Source organism: Amphiura filiformis, chromosome 15 (assembly GCF_039555335.1).
Source record: "Amphiura filiformis chromosome 15, Afil_fr2py, whole genome shotgun sequence".
In the NCBI taxonomy this organism is placed as follows: domain Eukaryota; kingdom Metazoa; phylum Echinodermata; class Ophiuroidea; order Amphilepidida; family Amphiuridae; genus Amphiura; species Amphiura filiformis.
Window position 1 is genome coordinate 24,633,012 of NC_092642.1, and position 11,165 is coordinate 24,644,176.

At 36.5% G+C, this 11,165-nt stretch overlaps 1 protein-coding gene across 1 annotated transcript in view; it reads left to right on the forward strand.

Annotated features, from left to right (window-relative positions):
- The window catches only part of LOC140171421 (epithelial sodium channel subunit alpha-like), a 36,032-nt gene extending 27,619 nt beyond the window's left edge, over positions 1 to 8,413 (forward strand). Inside the window, exons 9-12 of the mRNA XM_072194680.1 lie at positions 2,247 to 2,319; positions 4,890 to 4,947; positions 6,032 to 6,178; positions 6,879 to 8,413. The gene's annotated coding sequence lies outside the window, so the exon portion shown is untranslated. The remainder of the gene's footprint in view (positions 1 to 2,246; positions 2,320 to 4,889; positions 4,948 to 6,031; positions 6,179 to 6,878) is intronic.
- Positions 8,414 to 11,165: the final 2,752 nt, after the last annotated feature.

An 11,165-nucleotide genomic window follows, 5' to 3' on the forward strand; every position in this document is an offset into this window, starting at 1 on the left:
TATGTTTCTTACTTTCTTACTTTGATGTTTCTTGCTTTTTAAGTCATTTCTCTTTTTAGGATAAAAGGTAGCCCTAAAAGGCTGTTTGGGTTGTCTTTGGTTCTTCTGAAGTGAGTTTACTGTGCTGCTCTGCCCTCTACCTGCTGTCTCCTTGGTGAATACAGGTTTCAGCCCTGGTCCTCATTGCATCAATTCCGTTGCGTACCATCCTTGTGCGCCGGATACTTGCGAATGCATTCAGTAATACGTTTGCGAAGATCTTGGATTTTGCCACAAAGGAAACAAAATCAAGTGGTGTGAGGTCTGGTGATCGTGCAGGCCACTCCACAGCATGAGCCATCCCAACCACTCTGTTTGCTACCCGTGGACAGAGTGCAAAACGGGTACTTTTATTCAAAAGGGCATATCTTCAAAAGTTGTGAGCCGATTGAAATAATTGTTTTGGTTTATTAAAGCTAACGATTAAAGGTTTCTTTACGTATAAAAATATATTTAATCAACTTTTCAGAAATAGGAGAAAAAGAGGGCGCAATGAGGGGCCTCTTTTTTTGGGGACACCCTGTACTTAAAGTACAGGGTGTCCCATAAAAAATTACCGGGCCAGTAAAGTTGGATGTAAGTCGAGAAATAGACATCAGAATCCAAAAATCTAAACTTTAGCGTGTAGCCCATCTTATTTTGCATCTTATATGCCAATTTTACTGGAATCGGTTGACTGATTGTGAAGAAATGAGCGATTACATAACGCATGCGTCAATTCACTTCGTTCCAAGTTTGAAAGAAAGATCATTCAACACAATGCGCACTAGTGGTTAACTGTCAACGTGTTTCATATTTTGTTCTGTGCTTTTTATTTCGTTCTTTTAAAACAAAAACGTTTAATTAGGTTTTGTTCAAATTTGAAAATCTGCACGATATTGGAAATAAAAGCTTGCATGTAAGATGATGTTCGGTACTTGTAAATATCTTTTTTCGTTAATGTTGAAGAATTATTTCATAAAGAACTCCAGCTGGCTTAAAAATTTCTCACACATTACTATTTTTGGAATATTTCCAAGAAATTGTAATGCAAAGCTTAAATCTTTTAAAATTTTAACATTAATGTTGCATGGTATCAAAAATCACACGTAAAGCTGTAAGCACTTGATCATTGTCATTCTTGGCTCAAAATGTTCTTTGGAAAGTTAAAATATAACATTTTTGCACCAGCTGAGAATTAAAATTGGAAAGCTTCCAATTGCAGATATCAAAGTTTTTTCTTGGACAAACTGTTATTCATCTTCAGTGAAAGCATGAATAACATAACACCGTCGGATTATAAAATAGATAATGTGGACTAAATTTAATGAGATACACAAACTTTAGGAAGCGGTGAGCGAGTATGAAAAAAGCGCCTGTTGATCAAACTTGGAATGAACTGTACTGATGAGTGCATTATGTAATCGTTAATTTCTTCGTAACCAGTCAACCGAATCAAATAAAATTTTCGTATGTAATGCACAATAATATAGACTATGCGGTACATTCTAAATTGTTTGATTCTGATGTCTATTTCTCGAGTTACGTTCAAGTTTATTCACTCGGTAATTTTTTCTGGGACACCCTTTATATGTAGCTGGGAGGAAAACCGTCCATCATTTGAAAAGTTGACCTTTCGTATTGAAGATATACATTTTCCCCAAAAATACCTAAACATTTTAGGTGAACAACTAAATCAATCAATCTGCTCCTTGGTAAAGGTACTTTTGTGTAAATTGTTACATTCCTTTGTACACATATTATAATGGTCATATTTGTCAAATTGCTTATCATTGTATGTTCCAAAGAGACAACTCCGATCTTGCGATGATTATCTTCGTCTTGACTATCCCATGACTAGAGTCTTAGCTGGTGATAGAACTTTTACAGTTTTTGCATCAAAAGAGTGGAATAAGCTACCTGTCTATATTAGACAATCTTCATCTACAAATATATTCAAAAAATCTCTTAAAACTTATTTGTTCCCTTAACATGTTCTTATTGGTACGGTATTGTAATTTGTATTTTTAAGATGCACCTTCAAAATGTAGTTTTAAGTGGTAGTATTAAGGTATTTTGTAAGCGCTCTGAGCCTTATGGAAATGGCGCAAATGCTCTTTGTATTGTATTGTATTGTATTGTATTGTATTGTTTGTATTGTATTGTATTGTATTACTCACATTATTGTTTATATATTATACATTGATATTTGTTCAATTTTGTATTAGATTTGTGTCGTCAATACATACGCTACCTTCACGACAACAATGCCCTTGGTTGTGACTGTGGACAGCCGTGCAAGTAAGTTTAATAGTAGCAATACAGTTCTATAAATCTTCGTGATTACAGCACACAGACGGATAGCAGACAATGAACCAGTATACGTCCGCACGCCTACGTCCGCATCCCGTTGTACTCTACTCTAAAGGGCGATGTTCTCGATTGTTTTTACAATTAGCTATATTCCAGTTGCATGAGAAATCCGCCCTCAACTAAATTGATATTAAGGGCGTTGGCTATTACCAGAGAGTTGATATTCTTGAGAGGGCACTCTATTCACGTGGTTTCTTTTCCAACGCTAAAAGATCACGAATTTTGGTGGTTTGCAAATGAAAAGTGTCCGCACTATCGATTGATTACGTAACTGTTATGAATAATTTATTAGGTTTTTCAATGCAATCGCCTCGACCCATTAATACATATTATCTGTATTATCAAAGTACTTGGAATAGCAATCCGGTGAGTTCACTGAACTACGCCCTAATACTGATGGCGTTTTAATGGCGTTTAATGGCGCTAATCCTCTCCATACACAGATGAACAAATACAATAGATGAAGGTCAACACGTATGACCTCCTATGTGACATGTTATATGTGATGTACAAAACCTGAATATCATAAAGATCAGTATTCGTTTGTGCATATGAACTGCACATTTACGTTGCTAGATATTACTCATTATATATAATGACAAATATTGGTATTATGACAATACGGTATATACATTGTATAATAAACGACTAATAGATCCTACTATCATGGCGTCAGGTCAATGTTCATCATACCCCGTATGTTTCTTAAAATTCATTCATATTTGAGACAAATTGCTGTGCCAATTTTATTGGTGCACAAGTAGATCCGTGTTTTTTAATTTTCATTTCCTTTTAATGAAAGAATTAAGGTTTTCCACTGCACGGGGGCCACAAGGGTGATACTAATTTTAATGCTATATTTTCAAAACGAATACGTGCTCCCGGTTGGCTCTATAGCGATTTCACAGAAAAGGTATTTCTAGTGCAATGCAGCGTCGGACTCTAGCTGAGAGCGTAGCCTAAGTCATTCCGGGCTCCAAAAGGGCTCTCCATACACAAATGAACAAACACAAAGGAGGGTAGTCTCCTCCGTGACCAGCTTGATTTCGATGGAGCGGAACCAAATTGGCTGCGGAGGAGACGGGTCATTTTTCCATGCAAATTTTTCAGTGTCAGCCGCCTGCTATTACTAACGTTGTTCCTTGTTATGTAAATGAGACAGTTTACACGTCCGTAGCTTCTACCATGGAAGTAAGAGACATGGAAGCTGGTCGATCCAACACCTATTGAATTATTTACGTAACATTCTATACAGGGTACGTATCAAGCTATTGTGATAACAATGTAGTCAGCGTGTCTTTGATGTGGATCAGACTTGCCGCCTTTGTTGCCAGTTCGTTTATTTACAGGTTTATTATTTTGAGCAAAAATCGTGTTTTTCTTGATTATGTTTTAAGTATGTTGTTTTTATTCGGAAAAAAGTGACAGGGATGTTAGATTTGTAATCCATAATTACAGAAATCCATTCAAAATATCGATTTCTACCCTATACTTACAGATTTTCTTAAACTTCAAAATATTGGAAATCATGCATTTACGTCTAAACCGCTAATTAGCGGTAATAATTGATATGCGCACTTGGCACATGCTTTACATTATAAAATGAATCCCGCATCTATTTGTGTGCCCGGGGCTGCCCGAAATTGCTGTTGACCAGAATGTTCCAGAGTCGGGTATTATCTTTACATTTTGCGTAAAATAAATTGTATTTCATTTCATTTTCTGTTTTAAAACTGCTATCTGAAAGTCTAGCATATATATACATTTAATCGGTAGGTTTTCACATAATTACATACTTTTAATAAAATTCTATAAATTAAACTGATAGCATTCTGACCATTACGTAGGGATTTTATAAAATCTGTTTGTGTTCATAAAACTAGTCATGCACTGCGGTAATATAACACAGCCCATTGTCAGGACTTAGTACACGACCTCGTACTGCTATTGATTTTTAAGCGGAACTTTGATTTTAGACATGGTACACGTTGACCATGCGATGACTCAATTGTTCCACTTTCAACTGTACTGCTTTTGTTCAGTATCGCGGCAAGTATGATACTCACTTTGATGTAGTATTTGACCAGCTTCCATGTGTATTACTTCCATGCTTCTACACAGAAATTTCTGAGCTATATTTTTGTTATTTCCCATTTCCACGTGCATCAAGCCCGTTTCTATACAGTTGAATGAACAATAAAAGAATCTTCCAAACGACTATACAGTGCGAAGTAAATATTGTATTTGTGTACTCATGAAATGCAATGAAATCCATGCACCCCCTTTATGAAAGACACGATCTTAATCACTCACAACGGATGTAGATTTCATATGCGGTCATCAATTGAGGTAACCCCATTGGAAATTCACACACCCTATGTGGAATATTAAGGTTATATCTTTCATAGGGGTGTATGGATTTCAACTGAAATAGCAAACTATTTCCTCAAGTAGTTTAAATAATACTAGTTGCTCTAATTTTCGTCTGATTTTCACAGTACCGGGTATTTTGTCAAAACGGTTTCGCAATCTGCATGGCCATCAAATGTCTATCTTGTAAGTATGCATGTTTAATTATATTATGCTGTTTTAAAGCCATAATGTGTGATTTGCTTCACAACGACGCCCTCAATCTTACTCCGATCTCTACTTTTTGCATAATTATAATGCCATGGTGTACTAAAAAAACACGTAAAAGACTAAGCCTGAAGTGGTTTAATAACAGTAAAATTTAACTTTTTTTATATTATTAATACAGGGGAGACCCGGTTTTATTCAACGTTCACCGATCGAATGCTTGCTAAAATGTCCCGTGAATGTCAGCTTATGTGTACACACGTCGAGCGCGATGCTTCGTGCAGTATTACATACATATATATACGATCGGCGAGCGTAGTACGCGCATTGTAGGCGCTGGAATGAAATCGCAATTTTCTTCGTTTTACCTCATTTGTTTAGCTCGAAATTAAAAGGGGATAATGTGATCAGTGAAAACAAACATTTAAATAGGAATCTATTCTTTATGCAAATCACACATTATTGCTTTAAGCATGCCCACAGAAGACAATGAACCAGTGAAGTCAAAATTTAACAGAAATCATTAAAAATGAAATTTCTTAAAAATCTAATTCATGGAAGGAAGCGATGATTTTTTTCATAAATATTATATCCATGTCATACATTTTCCACCAAATATGAAATTTCTGCTGCATTATGTTCAAAGAAATAACTAGTCAAGGTAATCAATAAGGCGTTCGACTATGGTGCGAGATGTTGAGAGTTTGAACTCTTGTTGTGTTTTAGTACGATCTCGTAAAAAAATTGAGTTCGCTTGAAATTCCCCTGGACAAGGAACTTGCTGCTAATTGTCTCGTTGTAACCCGTGGAGATGCTGATCCTGGTTGCGATGGACAAATGAAGAATGTCTAATGTGTGCGCTCTTGAAGCTGCAAAATCCCGGAGTTGATGGTTTATGGCATGACCTGTAAAGTGTGTTGAGGCATTTAGATCAACGTCTAGGCTTTGTGCCTTGCGTAGCGTCCTTTTTAAATGAAACAATCCAATCCTAAAACTGGAAAAAAAATATGGCTTATGCCATCGCACTCGCCTTAAGTTCTTTCTTTTTCTTTCAAATTTCTAGAAACATCTGCTTCGCAACATACAATCAATATCAAAAAAGACTATTGACATCAACGACGCAGAATCAGTTAAAGAAAATATAGCCGGAGTGGAAATATTCTATGAAGGGTTGAACTATGCTATTACTAGAGACGTTCCCGCATACGAGGTAAACGTAATTGTCATCATTACCGCGTACCGACGAAATACAGATAACTACCAACCGGCCCTTTGTATTTTTTCATAAGCATAATTCTGGTGTTTCTAAGATAACTCCTCGCCTGATTGATGTCAACCCACGTCCATTACATCTATAAAGCAAGATTGGGTGTCAGACCACCTTCTTTACTATGAAGCAACTCATGCTCTGGTAATTCCGACCTTTAGGGAAAGGCTGTACAACGAGCACCTCTGTGCTGACTGTGAAAGCTTGTGAATGGTTATTTAGATATTTTTTCTACAATGAACTGGAAAACTGCAATGTTCCATAGCATAAGTTTCTTAGGAATGTATAGCTATGGATCTCATATATCCGGTGATACCGGAATAAATACAAACATTTCCCACGTAATTTCGCAACGTATGACGTCATGATGTTAGCACACACTTGCAAAATTGAGAAATTATGGATATGTATAAATGATGTCCGGCTAAAAAAAACCGGATTACCTGCAAAACATATAATGAAATGACCCCTGTTGTTAATAACATTGCTAAAATTGGAAAAATTGCTCCAGCTGCTATCCTACACGCCTTAACTACGCAATTCTGACGCGATAAAACACAGGGTTTTTTGGGTGGTATCTTTTTCTTTATTCCCTTGATAATGTATTCGGTATCTTTAATCATTCTTTTTTCTCCATGTACAGGTGGAAAGTTTATTCAGTGACCTCGGTGGGACTGTTGGTCTCTATATCGGCTTCTCTGTGATAACAGTTTGTGAATTTGCTGCAGTTGGCATTGTACTTGTACGATTTTGCTTTCGTAAATATTTTCTCAATAATGATTCCGTGGCTGCTTAGATAGACATGTAGGTACGCACATCAGACGGATAAGCAATCTAAATGCATCACATAATGATTCCAGAAGAACAGCAACATAACTTTACATGTCAAACCAAGTAATAGATACTTTCAAACATCCTCCCTTGCCCCTTGTCATGACTCAATTTAGGCCAAACAACAAAATATCTCAAAGCCCTTGGCAGTTTATCATTTGCGATAATTCAATAGTTCACGGTATAAAATTGTGGTTCATTGACACAATTACAAATATCAGTTGTTTTATACCTATAATCGAATCAAGTAATTCTTTTCAAAATGTATCTCAGAATTTCACGATTTTACGGCAAAGATAAAAAACTAATTACCGTTTCAGATAAGAAAAACGAACGCGCGCGGTCGCTTTGAGACATTTTTTATTTTGTTTGGCCTAACACTCGGAAGCCATCACAAATGCTGTTTACACCTTGGAACACGATTTAGATATATAGTTTCTTACAGAAACATGGTTAACAATCGATGACTGTTGTTATCAATCAGGGAAGGGCAAGTGGAGCATACTGCAGTTACTGTCCGTTTTCCTATACACAATACACAGTGCTCTCACCATTGACGCGTGACCTCTACAAATGATGTATGTTGGAAGAATGGGCACTTGCCTAGTTAACATCACTGTGTGAAAAATAACCAGCCAATATTTAACTTATTCTTCAAACTTCTAGCAAATATATTTCTCTAACATGACCTAAAATTACAGCTAGGTTAGATGTTCAGAAATAGTCGCACTTTTGTAAAATATGCGTGAGGGCAAGGCATAGCTAGCCAACTCCCCGTGTTAATTGAATGGAGATTTGACCGAAAATATTGGTATCGGACCGCTCACTTCTGGAGGATGCCACAAAAAACGGTACAAGCTACATTTAAACTATTCTCTGGCAATCATTATGATGAGTTTCTTATATAGTATGCCGAAATTGGGTACTGTAAGTGATTGACAAAGGGTCGCACTTTTGTGGTTTAGGAAGGATATGTAAACGACAGATAACACCAAAAATATGAAGAAATTATTTCCAAACCGTCCACTACCATTGTTTCCTTGCGTTTTCTTTATAATCGGTTACCCAACTGAAGCTGTATTATAGCAGCTCATTGCTATATCGCACATATAAAACAGACACATGTGCACAGCCAGAGAAGATCCGATTTAATCAGTTGAGCTGTTTCAATGAGTGTTATCTTGGTTTAATAGCTTTTAATGGGGTTAAGTCCTGCAAAGGTCGAGGTGAATTCTACTGTAGACATGACTGCATCATGGATACTATAAGTGTATGTATCGCATCTTGTATACTTAAACCCAGTCACTTGAAGTATTTTTCTTCATGATTATTATCAATGTGTTTTAATACTTGTGTAAGGCATATAATACATTGATAACATGTTTACAATTTTAAATTATAAGTAGAAAGTAGGTATACAATTTATTATATTTAGTAATCTATAGGGGTACTACACCTGTGCTAAATTGTGACTATTTTGCATTTTATTTAAAAATAATAACACACTGGTAACAAAAGTTATGTATGTTATTGAGGCAAGGAATCCAATTACTACACTGACATTTCAGTGACCCAAGACAAGCGGTTCGTTATTTATTATAAGAAATAAGGTACCGCTATGATGTGCCTCATATATTTAACCGCTTGTCTTGGGTCACTGAAATTCCAGTGTAGTAATTGGATTCCTTGCCCCTATAATATACATAACTTTTGTAACCACTGTGTTATTAGTTTTTGAGAAAAATGCAAAAATAGACACAAATTTATCGAGGGGTGTAGTACCCCCTTGAAGGTAATTGTTGAAGTATTATATGTTTGATAGAATCCTGTTGTCTATCTCATTGATCATCATAATTATTAGAACAAGAGATGATCACAGTGATCAACGGGCTCTTGACGAAATACTTACAATTTCATTCATGTTTAATATAGTTTATATTAATTATAATCATTTATGTGTACCTCATTGACTTTGTCTTGTATTGTGTTGAACATTAATTGAAATAAGTCTAATTCGAAAACAGCTTTTTTTTTTTAAGAAACGACAAATAAAGACCCAAAGCAAGAACACTAAAAACCAACTTGAAAATGTAGAAACTAAAATTACATAATTAGGATTGAGAATTCATAATTAAATCGTAATAAGATCAGTATGAATCTGAACAGAAACTTGCTGTTGACATCAAAGATGAGGTTTCATCATCCATTGCAGACAGAACAGAGTAAAGGGGTTGCAAGTGAAGACCTGAGCGCAAGAAGACCGTAAGTCCACTTGGCCCCTCAACAAGTATACACTAAAGTTACGTATAGTTTCTTAGGGTTTTATCATGTTTAATACATGTACCAGGGGGAAAACATCATGAAAGGTTGTGAAAGATTTGTTTTGGCCCTGAACATGTATAAAACATTACCAAACTATACGAAACTATACGCAATTTTAGAGTATACATGTTGAGGGGCCAAGTGGAGTTACAGTCTTCTTGCGCTCAGGTCTTCAAGTGCATGTCAGAGTAGTAAAGATTGATCTACTTAAAAGTAGTGCAATTAAGAATGGCAGTTACTTGGAATGAGCATGCCAAATAAATAATATTTCACATCTATAATAAATTACTGAGTTTGGCGAATTGGTAAGGCTAAAAACTTCTACGTTTTACATTATTTCGGAAAACGGATTTTTTGCGTTGCGTGGAGTAAGGTTGTCCGCACCCCATTAAAACTTCAAATTTTGTTTTTGTTTATGTTAAAGGTGTCAAATAATGTTAATTAGTTTAAAAGCACTGACAGCTCCTGCGAGCTAAAACTTTTCACACCAACACAATACACTAATGTTGACATAGCCTAAAATAGGCCTTCTGTCCTGTCATCTGTGTGAAGATAATATGCCTGTAGTCTCAGCTGTGTAGTCAGGGGCTACTTTAACGTGCCTCCTGGCACGTTCGTGCAGTGAGATTAAAAATCCGTGCAGTGACAATTAAAAATTCGTGCTTAAAATGTAAAGTAGACAAGAGTTGCTAGAGCTTTTCCCCTTTGCAGTCACTTTCAAGGAAAAATTTCAAAATGTTCGCACTTTTGACCACAATCAACACTTCAGCATGCCTTTTCACGAAAGCCTCATTTCATAGGGCCCGATGCACATAGAAATAGTTTGAGAACCGCTACCTTAAACATGTTAAAGCAGACACGGAATCAGGGGCGTCCCTCCTCCAAAAAGTAGAAAGTGGGGGAAGAACAAAGAGGAGAAATTGGGGAAAGGAGAGAAAAGAGAAGAGAAAGGGGACAAAGGGAAAAGATAAACATTAAATTTCACGAAGGTCTATGTTCAGTAGACCCATGCCTATAACCAGGGGCGGATCCCCGGGGGCGGATCCAAGTTTTTGAAGGGGAGCCATTCTTGAAACATATTCAGGCTTGCTTCATATGACCAAATTTTACGACAAATACCACTCTGTCGACCATTCTGCTTGGGGTGCAAAGGAGTATCTCTCGGATTCAAAAAAGGTTGCAAATACTGGAATAGGGTGTCAAAATCATCAAAATTACCTCCACTGAGGACCATTTGATAAAAGATAACTTACCTATCCATTTTTTACGATTTTGACACCACCGACTTAGAGCAGACACGGACGCGGACGCAGGGGGCACCCTTCCAATCAACACTTCAGCCAGATGATGGTAACCGACAGTCATTTAATGCGGCAACAGCCAATAGCGTAAACAAAACAGACAATATGACGGCAACACTGCCTTGGACGTTGGACGCCCCGTGCCGAGGTGCGTTTTTAGCTCTATTGGCCCTATTACAGAAAAAAAATTGCCCCCATTATAGAAAAAAAATGCACAAAATATATTTCCCAGTGCAAAACATGAAAATAAATAATTTTGGATTCAAAATGAATGTGAAGAAAAAGAAATTATAGCCGGAGTGGGAATCGATCTCGGACCCTTTGCGTTATTCATACAAAAATTCAAAAACAGTACTTACAATGAGGTTAACTGTCGAACCTCAACGGATTTAGACTGATAAAATAGTGCTTGATAACATGCATACACTTTTGGAATATAGATTGAGATATTTTCGTGTTTACGTGTAAAACCAATG